At 44.5% G+C, this 12,805-nt stretch overlaps 1 pseudogene across 1 annotated transcript in view; it reads right to left on the bottom strand.

Moving 5' to 3' along the window:
* LOC149867500 (ATP synthase F(1) complex catalytic subunit beta, mitochondrial-like) overlaps positions 1–12,805 on the bottom strand; it is a 41,537-nt pseudogene extending 28,732 nt beyond the window's left edge. Inside the window, exons 1-6 of the transcript XR_016442074.1 lie at positions 12,654–12,805; positions 11,424–11,606; positions 6,771–6,945; positions 1,921–2,043; positions 1,421–1,605; positions 529–687 (exon numbers count right to left, since the gene is read on the bottom strand). The product of XR_016442074.1 is annotated as an ATP synthase F(1) complex catalytic subunit beta, mitochondrial-like (transcript). The remainder of the gene's footprint in view (positions 1–528; positions 688–1,420; positions 1,606–1,920; positions 2,044–6,770; positions 6,946–11,423; positions 11,607–12,653) is intronic.

The following is a 12,805-nucleotide window of genomic DNA, read 5'->3' as shown; positions in this document are numbered from 1 at the left end:
TAAAATAGAAATGGCTAATATTTCGACTTACATGCACCATTCAAAATCTTGGCATGAAGTAATGGTTATTTTTGTTTAGCATACCAGATACCCAAGACTCCATTTTTCAAATTAGTATTACTGCAATCTCAATTTACTCTGATATGCCACAAAACTGATTAAGTGCACAGATTAGTTTTGCAGCACCCTGTAGTGCTGTAGGGATGTACATGAAGTGTATATACATTCACGTTGTTTGCAATTCAAAGTTGGTAGATCAGCCACAAAAATCCCACATTAAACAAGAACCTTGTAGCACCATCCATACAAGCAGACAATTACAGTTTACATGTAGTGTCAGAAGGGTGCCTCTGATCCCTGGCATCCAGGAGTACACTGTGCTCTCTGTCTCCCAGGGGGAGCAGCACTGGTGGTACCAAAGAGGGCTACATTTATAACGCTATAAACAAGACACAAGCACATTGCCTCTGTTAGGCTACAGGTCCTCTGTAGGAGTCTTTATACCAAGAAAGGAAAAACAGGACTAACCTCTGAACCAGCTTGGGTAAACCTGAAGATATTGTCTATGAAGAGAAGCACATTCTGTCCTTCCTGATCACGAAAATATTCAGCAACAGTCAGGCCAGTCAAGGCTACTCTGGCCCAAGCTCCTGGAGGTTCATTCATTTGACCATACACAAGAGCAACCTAGAATGTTACAAAAGTAAGCAGTTAATCTACAAAGTTTTCTATACACAAGTGCTACATAGCAAGATACTATATATAATGCCTCCATGCTGGAGGATCTATGTATGAAGGCCAATAAAGAGACTAAAGATTGTACAGCATGAGTAACTGTAAGCTATTCACTTTTAAAAATAAATTCAGACAGACTTGGAGGGCCCTACAGATTTGGGGGAAAAAAGTAAAAAAAAGATTTACTTAGGCCTGCACAAACAGACACCACCCTTATTGCAACAGAAAGGGGGTTACATCAGCACAAAAATGCAAGTGTGCAGATATCTTTGCCACTTGTACAACAATATCTGGCCGCACCATTGCATCTTATTGTGGAGGATGTCTGTATGCTTACAGCACGACAATCCCCAAGGCTGGCAAACTGGTCTGTCCTCCTGCATTCAGGCACTCTTGACAGCCTCTTTAAAAGGAGCAACATGTGGACATGACAGACATTTTCTCCAACGCAGGACACTGTGGCACAACCAGTGCTACAACTATGATGTCTATTTATAGCTCAAGATGTCCAACTGGACTCTATGGGCCAGTCTTGCTACAGAAGTAAAAACACTTTACATGGGTATGCAAATCAGATCACTATAGTACAAATAAAGTGAGATTTGAGGAAACACTTGAAGACAGTAAGCTGTTAAATCTAAAGCCTATCCATAATACTTAAGCACTTGCTCCTTTTAAATATTACCTTGGATGTGTCTTCTTTTAAATTGATGACACCAGATTCAATCGTTTCATTATACAAGTCATTACCCTCTCGGGTATGTTCCCCCACACCAGCAAAGACTGAATAACCACCATGGGCTTTTGCCACATTGTTGATAAATTCCATAATCAACACAGTTTTTCCTACACCAGCACCACCAAAGAGCCCTGAAACAAGACAGTTTGTCATTGTAGTTAGAGATTACAGTTCCTCTGAAAACTAACACAGTTGTATCAACCTACTGACCCCCCTCCCCAACCCTTCACTGTTATCCTTAAATTGAGTTAGTAGTATAGGGGTATGGGTCTAATACATTTAAGCCACAGAGCAAGACTACATTTAAAAATTTTAGGAAAAAAACAAAAACAAAACAAAATCTGATCGTTTCATTTTTTCTCCCTCAAGAGGACCAATGGTGCGACTCTCCTACATCCTTCAGATTAATTTGCATTATAGCCATTTAGTTCTGAAGGGAAACTTGCCGATTTTGCCTCCTTTGGCATATGAAGCCAGTAAGTCTACAACCTTAAATGCCAGTCATAAGGATTTCTTGCTCCACACTCGTATCTTGGAATTCAGGAGCCTCAGCATGAATAGCCGCAAATCTGTGGAGAAATTATTGCAATAAGAACCAATACACAATATTAAGTATTTTAATGTTTCCTAGAACTGATAAATTAGAGATCGATTTAATTCAGATCGATATAATTCCCATACCTCAAAAATAAAATGGCTTTTAGGCAAAGCATTTAGAAAAGCATCTCAACAATGGCTAGTTAATTTAACTTGGGTAGTACTGATATGACAATAATTTAAACTTGCGAAGACATTCAGCAGTTCGATTGTTTTCCAAATCCCAAAATAAAGGGCGTTTTTTTTATTGCACTAAGGCTCAAATTCCTAACATGTGGAATAACATTTAAGTGCCATTCTATTTCATCTGGTTTAAGTCTATGCTGCAACCTATTTTAATAAATAGTCACCTTACCCTTAAAAATGTTTCAAAGTGAAGTGAGGACTACCCACACACCTTTTGTAATAACAGTTTTTTCATATCCTCTAGCAAAAAGATAATGCACTTTTGTTGCACAATAGATGCTCATATCATACAAACAAACTGTAATGTGCCGACTCACCATCTATTAAAAGTTGCCAGATACTTCCATACCACAAAAAGTTACAGTTCAATAAGCAACCGTGTGGTTGATATGCCAGGGATCAACTGGTTTTGTGTGGCATGTTGTTATGACCATCACCTAATACATATAACATGTAACAAAATGCAATGTCCATCAGGTACCATAAAGACCACAACAGGTAAGAGTGTTTTTGAAGTTATGAATTAGGTTTCCTGCAACTGTCACCTAAATGTTACTTTTGTCACCTAAAGAGTAGCAACATCACAGCATCTTTAAAAGGATCCTTAACTTCAGAAAAGCCGACTTTGACAAGCTCAAGAGGCTTGTCGGTCAGGCCCTTAGGGACCGTGACCCCAGGTAGATGGGAGTTCAAGAAGAGTGGTTGCTCCTCAAGGAAGCGATCCTCAATGCACAAGCCAAATCTATTCCAACACGGAGGAAAGGCAGCAAGAAGGCACAGCAGCCCTCCTGGCTCTCCAGAGACCTAGCGGACCTCCTGCGGCTAAAAAGGAAAGCCTACAAAGGATGAAGGACGGGATTCACCTCCAAGGAGAATTATTCTGTGCTGGTCCAGTCCTGCAGGGAGCAAACCAGGAAAGCCAAGGCCACAACTGAACTCCAACTAGCTTCAAGCATCAAGGACAACAAAAAGTCCTTTTTCAGATATGTGGGGAGCCGGAGGAAAACCAAGGGCAATGCTGGACCCCAGCTAAACCAAATGGGGCAACTGACAACTGACGCCCAGGAAAAAGCCAACCTATTAAAATAGGTACTTTGCGTCAGTCTTTCATTGGTCCCACGGGACGCCCATGCCTGCTATGGGACAGGGAAATCTGGGTGAGGGGGATCCCCTACCCTCCATCAATGCTGACCTCGTGAAGGAACACCTTGAGAAGCTGGATACCTTCAAGTCAGCTGGCCCTGACAATCTGCACCCCAGGGTACTCAAGGAGCTGGCGAGCGTCATAGCCCAGCCCCTGGCACGGATCTTTGAAAACTCCTGGCGCTCTGGTGTAGTGTCCGAAGACTGGAAGAAGGCCAATGTGGTGCCGATCTTCAAGAAAGGGAGGAGAGTGGATCTGGCTAACTACAGGCCCATTAGCCTGACTTCTATCCTGGGGAAGATCTTAGAAAAGTTTATTAAGGAGGCCATCCTTGAGGGACTGGCCCAGGCTAACATCCTAAGGGATAGCCAGCACGGGTTTGTTGTGGGTAGGTCTTGTTTGACCAATCTCATTTCCTTCTATGACCAGGTGACCTATCACCTGGACAAGGGAGAAGAGATTGATGTCATATATCTTGACTTCAAAAAAGCTTTTGATCTGGTATCCCATGATCACCTCTTGGCCAAACTGCCCAGTTGTGGCCTTGGCTCCACCACGATCCGCTGGCTGGGAAATTGGCTCCGTGGTCGGACCCAGGGTGTTATAATTGATGGCAGTCACTCATCATGGTGCCCTGTGACCAGTGGGGTCCCTCAAGGCTCTGTCCTGGGACCCATACTGTTCAACATCTTCATTAATGATGTGGACACTGGAGTCAGGAGTGGACTGGCCAAGTTCGCCGATGACACCAAACTTTGGGGCAAAGCATCCACGCCAGAAGATAGGCGGGTGATCCAGGCTGACCTGGACAAGCTCAGCAAATGGGCAGACGAGAACCTCATGCTGTTTAACACCGAAAAATGCAAGGTTCTCCACCTTGGGAGGAAAAACCTGCAGCATCCTTATAGGCTCAGCAGTGCTACGTTGGTTAGCACTACAGAAGAAAGAGACTTGGGGGTCATCATTGACCACAAGATGAACATGAGCCTGCAATACGATTCTGCGGCTAATAAAGCGACCAAAACGCTGGCTTGCATCCATAGATGCTTCTCGAGCAAATCCCGGGACGTCATTCTCCCCTTGTACTTGGCCTTGGTGAGGCCGCAGCTGGAGTACTGCGTCCAGTTTTGGGCTCCACAATTCAAAAAGGATGTGGAGAAACTTGAGAGAGTCCAGAGGAGAGCCACACGCATGATCAGAGGTCAGGAAAACAGATCTTACGATGATAGGCTGAGAGACATGGGATTCTTCAGCCTGGAAAAGCACAGGCTCAGGGGTGATCTGATGGCCACCTATAAGTTTATAAGGGGTGACCACCAGGATCTGGGGGAACGTTTGTTCACCAGAGCGCCCCAAGGGATGACGAGGTCGAACGGTTACAAACTGCTGCAAGACCGTTTGAGGCTGGACATAAGGAAGAATTTCTTTACTGTCCGAGCCCCCAAGGTCTGGAACAGTCTGCCAGCGGAGGTGGTTCAAGCGCCTACATTGAACACCTTCAAGAGTAAATTGGATGCTTATCTTGCTGGGATCCTATGACCCCAGCTGACTTCCTGCCCTTTGGGCAGGGGGCTGGACTCGATGATCTCTCGAGGTCCCTTCCAGCCCTGATGTCTATGAAATCTTACAGCACCCTATAGTACCTCATCATCCTGCTTGAGAATCACTTATTTAGATGCAAGAGGGCATTTTAAAGTTTGTACTACATTATATACCCTGTTCCTTTACAGGTGGAAAGAGCCCTCCCTGCCCCCCTTTCAGCACTGATCCAGCCTGCTAAGGCCAATTCCCACCCCCCAGGGCAGTGAAGTCTTCACCTTTACAACAGAAACACTTGTCAGTTCCCCTATGCATGATGGAGATATGAAAGCTCAAAGTACTGGCTTTGAGACTATCTATCTGAAACAGATGACGTCAAAGCCAAACTCCCACTCCAACTATCTGGGCTATACACCTAGGACAAAAATTTACAGTGAGAGTGTAGCTGAAATGCAACTATAACATTTCCAGTTTATGTTCAGCTTGTTTGAGGAAGCCATGCTGGCAGGAAGGGGCCAATCTGGGGATGGTGGAGAGATCCAAGTATTTAGGGGGACTGAAGGTTTTAAATTGGGACATTAACACTTCCACAGCCTTAAATTGCTCATTGCTGATCTTTGGGTTTAAGACAAACCACTTCAATTATTTGCACAATTGCTCATTTCACGGCCCCCAGCTTTTATAAACAGGCAGAGGTAGGAGAAGTTAAGGTTAATATATCTACTAATTCTAGGTGTCTAGAAGTGAATACCCAAGACAACTGTAGAGCCTTTGGCATAGCACAACTCTCACTCAATCAACTACAAAATGAGAATATTGAACAAGCTTTAGTCAAAGTGGCCCCACCGCCATTTTGAAACACAGGATACTAGATACGAGACACTGTGGGCATTTTAATTAGAGCAGCTCGTGATTTTAAAAAAAAAAGCATCCTACCTCTCACCCCGAAGTACATGTATAAGCACCTCAAGTGCCTAAACTCAGAAAAAGGCTGCACTGTGACCACCAAAAAAAGAGTTTAAGTAAGTTGCCCATCACAAAATCTGCAGTGGAGACAATCCATGTCTTTAGGAGAGCTTTCAATAGCCTTCGCTAAAATCCCTTCCTTTCTCCTCCTGCTATCTCATCTTATTCCCTACGCACTTCTACCATGAAGTAGGTGCTGCCATGAATGACGGGGTGCCCGCAGCAGCTGAGGGGGCACAGCAGTGCTGGTGGCAGTGGCAAGCAGGGAACTCTCACAGATGCCGCCAACACTGTCAGCGGCAGGTGAGCATCAGCAACCACCCAGAGATGCTGTGTGCACCCCCTACTACACATCGCCAATGGGTGCTGCAATAGCCACCTTCACATCCTGTATTTTCTCCCTAGAGAAGGTTGAAACTACATACAGATAACAGCAGTACTCTGGGAGACTAACATGACCACGTTGTACAGACTGAGATTTCACACAAAAAGCTGTTAAAATTAAGGCTGAACAGGCAACTCTAGTTCTATTCAAGTCCTGAGAGCTCAGATCTGCAGTATTGTCCTTAGTGTAATTTTAGCACAAATGGGGAGTAGTGGAAAGAAGGGGAGGTACAGCTACAGGGATATAACCATACTGGTAAAAGCTACAACCACAGTTGAAAGTTGTACTTGCAACTCTAGAAGAATTATTAGATTAGTACTGTTTCCTCTGGCTTTAAAGTGGTCAAGATGCAGGAATCATATGAGACTTACACAGTAATGACAGTTTCTCCAGAGGACTAAAAAGTAAACAAAAACAAGCAAGCAAAAACCAAACACACAGACACACAAAACCTACAACCCACAAGTCGAGATACTCACTGTTTGGTAGCAACAGGTCCTCTTTCATCAATTGGCTCACCAACTACATTCACTATTCTCCCAAGTGTTTCTGGACCAACTGGAATTTTAATAGGTGCCCCTGTGTCCACAACATTTTGTCCACGGGTCAAGCCTTCAGTACCATCCATGGCAATTGTCCGAATGGTACTTTCACCTACATGTATAAAGAAAAATCTTAAGTTGTGCATGTAAAGACAGATGTTATTGCACAGGTCAAAACATTTTAAAAACTTAGTATTGACTGCAGATAAACTACTAAAAATAACTTCATGCCTCAGACAGTTTAGATACTGTTAACTTGTTCACCCCCAAAGAAAGACGATCAGCTACAATATTTCTAAATTCACAGGAAGCTTAAAATAATACCCAAAAGGATTTTACTAAAGTAGTACTCCTCAATTAAGAAGTAGGAGGTGCAACGATACATTAGTCCATATTATAATCTACACCAATAAAAGGAAAGTTGACATTATCAGCAATTAGCTTTTTTTGCCCAATGTAGCCGATACTGTCACCAATAATTGCTGCATGCACGCACACAGCCACAGCATGCACAAGGCCAGCCTGGCAGCTTGGAAAGCAGCACCTGTCTGGTAAGTCTGTTGGAGAGAAAGATCAAGGCCCCCGCGGTGAGGGAGGGAGAGGGGCTGGGGCCACCCACCCCAAGCACAGCCCCAGCCTAGCCCCCCTGCCAGGAAGAGCCCAGAGCTGGCCCCAGCACCAGCCTATAACAGCAGCTCCCCCTTGCCCCGCACACAGATCCAGGGGGCACACACTCCCCCTCCCACCCTGCCTATGGCTCCTCCAGGGGTGAACATGGTGATGTAGTGGCAGGAACTGCCCCCCCTCCCCATACTACCTGGACGAGTCACTCACGGCTCTGTCCCCATGCTGCACCCAAGCTAGGCAGTGCCTGCTCCTGCCCCACTCCCTCCCTCACCGCAGGGGCCTCAATCTGCCCCACTCCCACCCTAGACTTGCCAGCCGGCTGCTGCTCTCCAAGCTACATATCAGCAATCGGATCAGTAGCAGCCAATATGGCTCATTAATAATTGGCCATCAGTATTGGGCCAAAAAATCTTTATCAGTGCACCCCCAGTTTAAAATATATAGCATTTACACACAGTTATTCAGGGCCACATAGGAAGGTAATTTATAGTTCATATAAAATATAACTATAAACTTATGTACAAGAGGGGCAGAAGGATGAGAAAGTTTCTTGCCTGTGCAGGTGACTTCAATCTGCAAAATCCACTGCTTCCTACCAAATATCAACTTGGATTTTAAGGTTTAGAAATTAAGTTTGATTTATGGTTATCTAGTTAAGATTGGGAATGCAAACTAGAAACAAGCCAGGCTGTCATCACCCTGAGCTTACAGAAAACATGAAATATTGACCTTAAAAAAAAAAAAAGCTTTACAGTTTTGCTTTTGTGGTAGAATGAGGTCTTTTTGCTTAAGAAAAGAGCTTCATAAAAATTACAACTGCTGAATTTTCCATCTGAACCAACAGCAACAACCTCTGGCCAGTAGACACAGCAGTATCTGGCAACATGAGACCCTGGCTATGCAAGTTCTCACAGTACACCGCCACCCTACCCCACCCCAGAAGCAGTACCAATTGTAGGTAATCCTAGTGCTCACTCACCTCTGACCCAAGATGGGTCATTCCAGTCTATAGCTGGAAAAGTTACCTACCACTGATCTAAACAATGTAATGATGCTCTAGCATGCAATGGGTAGATCCACATGGAATTTGGTAGGATTGGAAAATAAGAATTATCCCAATCCCAGTTGGGATCATGGACCCAATCCAGAGGTCCTTGCATGTGGCAGAGGTGGTATGAAGTTGGGCCCCCAAACCTAAGCAAATGCAGTGAGCTTGGCCTACATAAAGCAAAAACACAACCCTTCAGTACAAGTGTACCAATAAAAGTAGTTTAAGTCTCAAATTTTTTAAAGAAGTCTTAAGCAAGTATTCCATATTATGTCTGTATTAATACTTCCCCCACCCCCAATAAAACTAAATCCACCTATACACAGCCTCTCAAAACCCCACATGAAGTCAAAAGCAAAGAATATTCTTCAGTGGAAAACAAACCAGCATCCACCTAAAGTAGTGAAAATTCCAATAAGACATTTCCTGACAAACCTGGATACTGCTATGCCATAGCATCTTTGTCCTATTGCTTATAATTCACAAAGGATAATGATATACAAAGGAAAGGTCATTTGAATGTCACCTAAAAGAGGCACTATAAAACCTAAACTAGTGATATGAATGTCTGTCAGAAGAATAGACCCAGGAGATACCTAAACTCCAGATCCTGATCATTCAGTTCAACTGCTAGGAGAGGATACTGTGAGAGAGTGCTTATGCTAAGCAAGGCCTAGCATTAAAAAAAAAATGCACTAAAACTCCCAGAATGCTTCAAGGAGGTTGAGGAGTCAGCGACTGACATTCTGGTAATCACTTTCTGACCCTTAGATGAAAATACTGAACTTCTGACCTTTGAACAATGATAAAAATAGCAGACATGCCGCTTACATTGTTAGGAATAGGAAACTGCATGGCTAAACCGCAATGACGAAAAAACAACCGCATATTATGTCAGTTTTGACATTTTAACCCTCCAAAAACCAGCAAAATATATAGATGAATAATGTATTTAGGTTATAGAAAATTAGCATAAGAAATATAAAGGTCATTAAGAATTAACATAAGAAGCGTAATGATTATAATACAAAGCGTATCACCTGATATTATAATATAGATAAGTTAACTAAATAACCAATAGAAGTAAGAATTAGAAATGCATATGTATAAGTGTTATCATAGATAACTAATAGCAAAGTTATGTTAGATGCCTCACTTCCACCATGGGGACAGTTTTGTGTCTTTTGCCTAAAAAAAGATAAGGGACTCCTTTTAAATGAGCTGTTGACCAGTTCTGAGACTACTGAATCAGGCAGCCGCACCTAGCCTCCGGGTTAGAGAGCAAGGGCTTAATTTGGGAACCTCGTGAACCAACAGACCTCCTTTAGTTTATGATTTTGTGAAATAATAAAAGTTTTAAATTGAACAGGTCTGAGCCTGTGCTTAATTCAGTCCTATATAATTCGGCATCGAGCTCCCACAGATACTAATTTAGTTTAAAGGGCATCATGGTTAACCAGAAGTGTTGGTACATCACTAAATTTTGTAAGTTAACAATAAAAATAGGAAAGCATATAGTAGCTTTTTGATCCAATAGGTCTGCAACTCTTCAACCTACAATGAGTAGCATTCTCTGATGAGCAGTCTAGGAGGCTTTAGCACAAAGGAAATTAAGGAACCTGACTGAAGAGCCAAAATGTTGCAGGTGGAAAAATAGGCAGTCATTATGGGGGGAGCTAGGCCTCCCCTGCCTAAAGTGTAGCCAATCAGCAATGGCAGAAGGAAGCTCATAAAGTAGCACTTAAGGGTATTCAGAACAGCTCACAAGTTGCTATGGAACTAGAGTGAAAGAGATAAAGCCAGACACTTCATACTTGTCCTAGTAGAAGACTGTATGAAACTTTGACAGGGTCCAGAGGAGGGTCACTCGCATGGTTATAGGCCTGCAGGGAAGGCACTATGAGGAAAAGCTGAGGGACATGGACCTTTTCAGCCTCAACAAGAGAAAGCTTAGGGGGATCTTGTGGCAGTATACAAATTCACAAGGGGGGGCAGCAGGGAACAGGAGATGTGGTTTACCCTTGGCATAACCAGAAACAACATCTACAAGCTAATAGAGAACAGACTTAGGTTGGACATCAGAAAGACCTTCTTCACTGTTAGGGTTGCCAGAATCCGGAACAGGCTTCCAAGGGAGGTGGTGCTCTCCCCTACGTTGGGGGTCTTCAAGAAGAGACTGGACAAGTGCCTGGCTAGAGGTCACAAAACTCCAGCATGTTTTCCTGCCACTGGCAGGGTGTCAGACTCCAAGATCCATTGAGGTCCCTTCCAACCATAGCATCTATAACAGGGGCAGGCAAAATGATGGATCTGGTCAGTGGCCGGACTCTATTTCCCAGCAGCCCCTACCTATATTGTTGAAGCCAGTCTCCACCTAGACCACAGCAGCAGTGGGGCCATGATAATGGGGGCCCAGGCTTTCCATGGAGACAGGCCCTAGCAGCACTCGCAGGGCACATGGCTGGGCAGGGAGTTACTCCAGGGATGGGGATGGGATCTTGTGGCAAAATCTCTGTACCCCTGCCTGGGACACATGGGCAACAGATCGCAGTTCTGCCCCAGCACCAGACCACACTGTCACTGCTGCAAGATGCTGGCCCCAGAGCGGCTGCTCGCCCAGCCATGCAGCCTTCCAATCCTGTGCTGGCCCCATACTGTCAGCCTGGCCACGTACAGTCACAGCCCTGCCACTGCTCACATCTCCATGAAAATCAGCTACAGCAATGCAGGCAGGGGCTGCTGGGAAATTGATTCCACTGTGGGCTTAATCCAGCTCACAGGCCAGACTTTGCCCACCCTTGATCTATAAGAACTAGTAGTAACTATAAACTACTACAGTTTGCTTTTAGGAACCCAAAATAGACAGATTTTCCACACACAAAAAAAAAAAAAAAAAAAAAAAAAATCACACTTACCAAGGTGCTGAGCAACTTCCAACACCAGTCTAGTTTCCCAATCCCACACCTCCAAGGCATTGAGAATTGGAGGAAGGCCTCTGTCAAACTGAACATCAACAACCGCATCTATAACTGCTACAATACGCCCTCTGACATCACCAGGCTTAGGAGACTCTGAAGTCTTGGCAGCATAGTTTCTCCCTAATAAGGAAAGACAGCCTCATTATAAGAATCAAACAATTAGTTTTAAAAAATCATAACCCTCACTGGAAGACTGTGCAACTCAAAGTTATGAAGTCAATTTAAAAAGTCATATTAACTCTGGATTACCCAGACCTTTAACTGTAGAGCATTTAAAGAACTAGCAGTTAAAAAGGGAAAAAACATGGTTATACAATGTGTAACATTCTTCTGATGCAACATTCGTAAGTCACCTGCTGCCACATGGCATCTTTCTACAGAATTGCTTCGTAGGGTTCCAAGGATACCTTTCTGCCAGTACTACTGAAGTATTAAGAGTTTCTTTTTAAAGAGACAGCTGTAAAGGACATCCAGCTAAACTGAAAGTTAGCACAGAAGGGACCTATGCCAATAGTTAGAAGTCAGGTGTATGCAAAAGCCATTTGCACTACAAAAAAAAGAAGAAAAAAAAAAGTGTTCAACTGATGTGGATAGGTTAATACATTTTGTTAACCAGACAATGCTAGTTATCAAGATGGGGTCACCTGAAGTTATGCAGGTACCACCATACTTACTCCCTTTGTCCCCAAGCTCAACTATTGAGAGTGGTATTCTAGGAAGCTTCAAAACACTCCACAAAAAGCACCACGTTCAACAGAGAATGAGACGGTCCAACTCAGAGCATTCAAGGTTATGAAGTGTGCCATTTTACTGGTGCTAGGAAAACAGCAGGCAACACCCAAACCACTAACAGATGCCCCATTTACAACAGCTGGCACACACCACCTGCTGGTCTCCCTCACGTTCAGAGAGGCACCTGCAACCTCAGGCCTACGTGAAGGCACGAGATGTCCCTATTGCTCCATAGGCGCCCGCGCACCAGCCAGGCAGAGCGACAGCAAAGCCTTTTCTTCCCAAGTGCAGCAGCGAGCACCTTGCAGCCTGCCAGGGCAGAGGAGCTCAGCCTTGCCGAGCTCTGGCTCCTAGCAGGAGCCCCCCAGCGCTTGCCTCAAGTTGAGCTTCCCCCATGCCGAAGGCTGCTACTGAAGGCCTGACCGTGCCGCTCACCTCCACACAACACGGCCACCCGACACCGGCCCAGCATACTGCCTGCACCCGCCAGCCCACTCGCCTCACGCCTTTACAGGCGGGCAGCGTGGCTGGAGCGGGAGCGACGCGTGCGCAGCACGGAGGGTGCTCGGCTGCGCTTCCCGTTCCCG

This window comes from Crocodylus siamensis, chromosome 4 (genome assembly GCF_052110815.1).
Source record: "Crocodylus siamensis isolate JL-2025a chromosome 4, ASM5211081v1, whole genome shotgun sequence".
Lineage (NCBI taxonomy): Eukaryota > Metazoa > Chordata > Crocodylia > Crocodylidae > Crocodylus > Crocodylus siamensis.
Note: the sequence above shows the minus strand (reverse complement) of the source record. Positions and strands in the feature narration are given on the sequence as shown.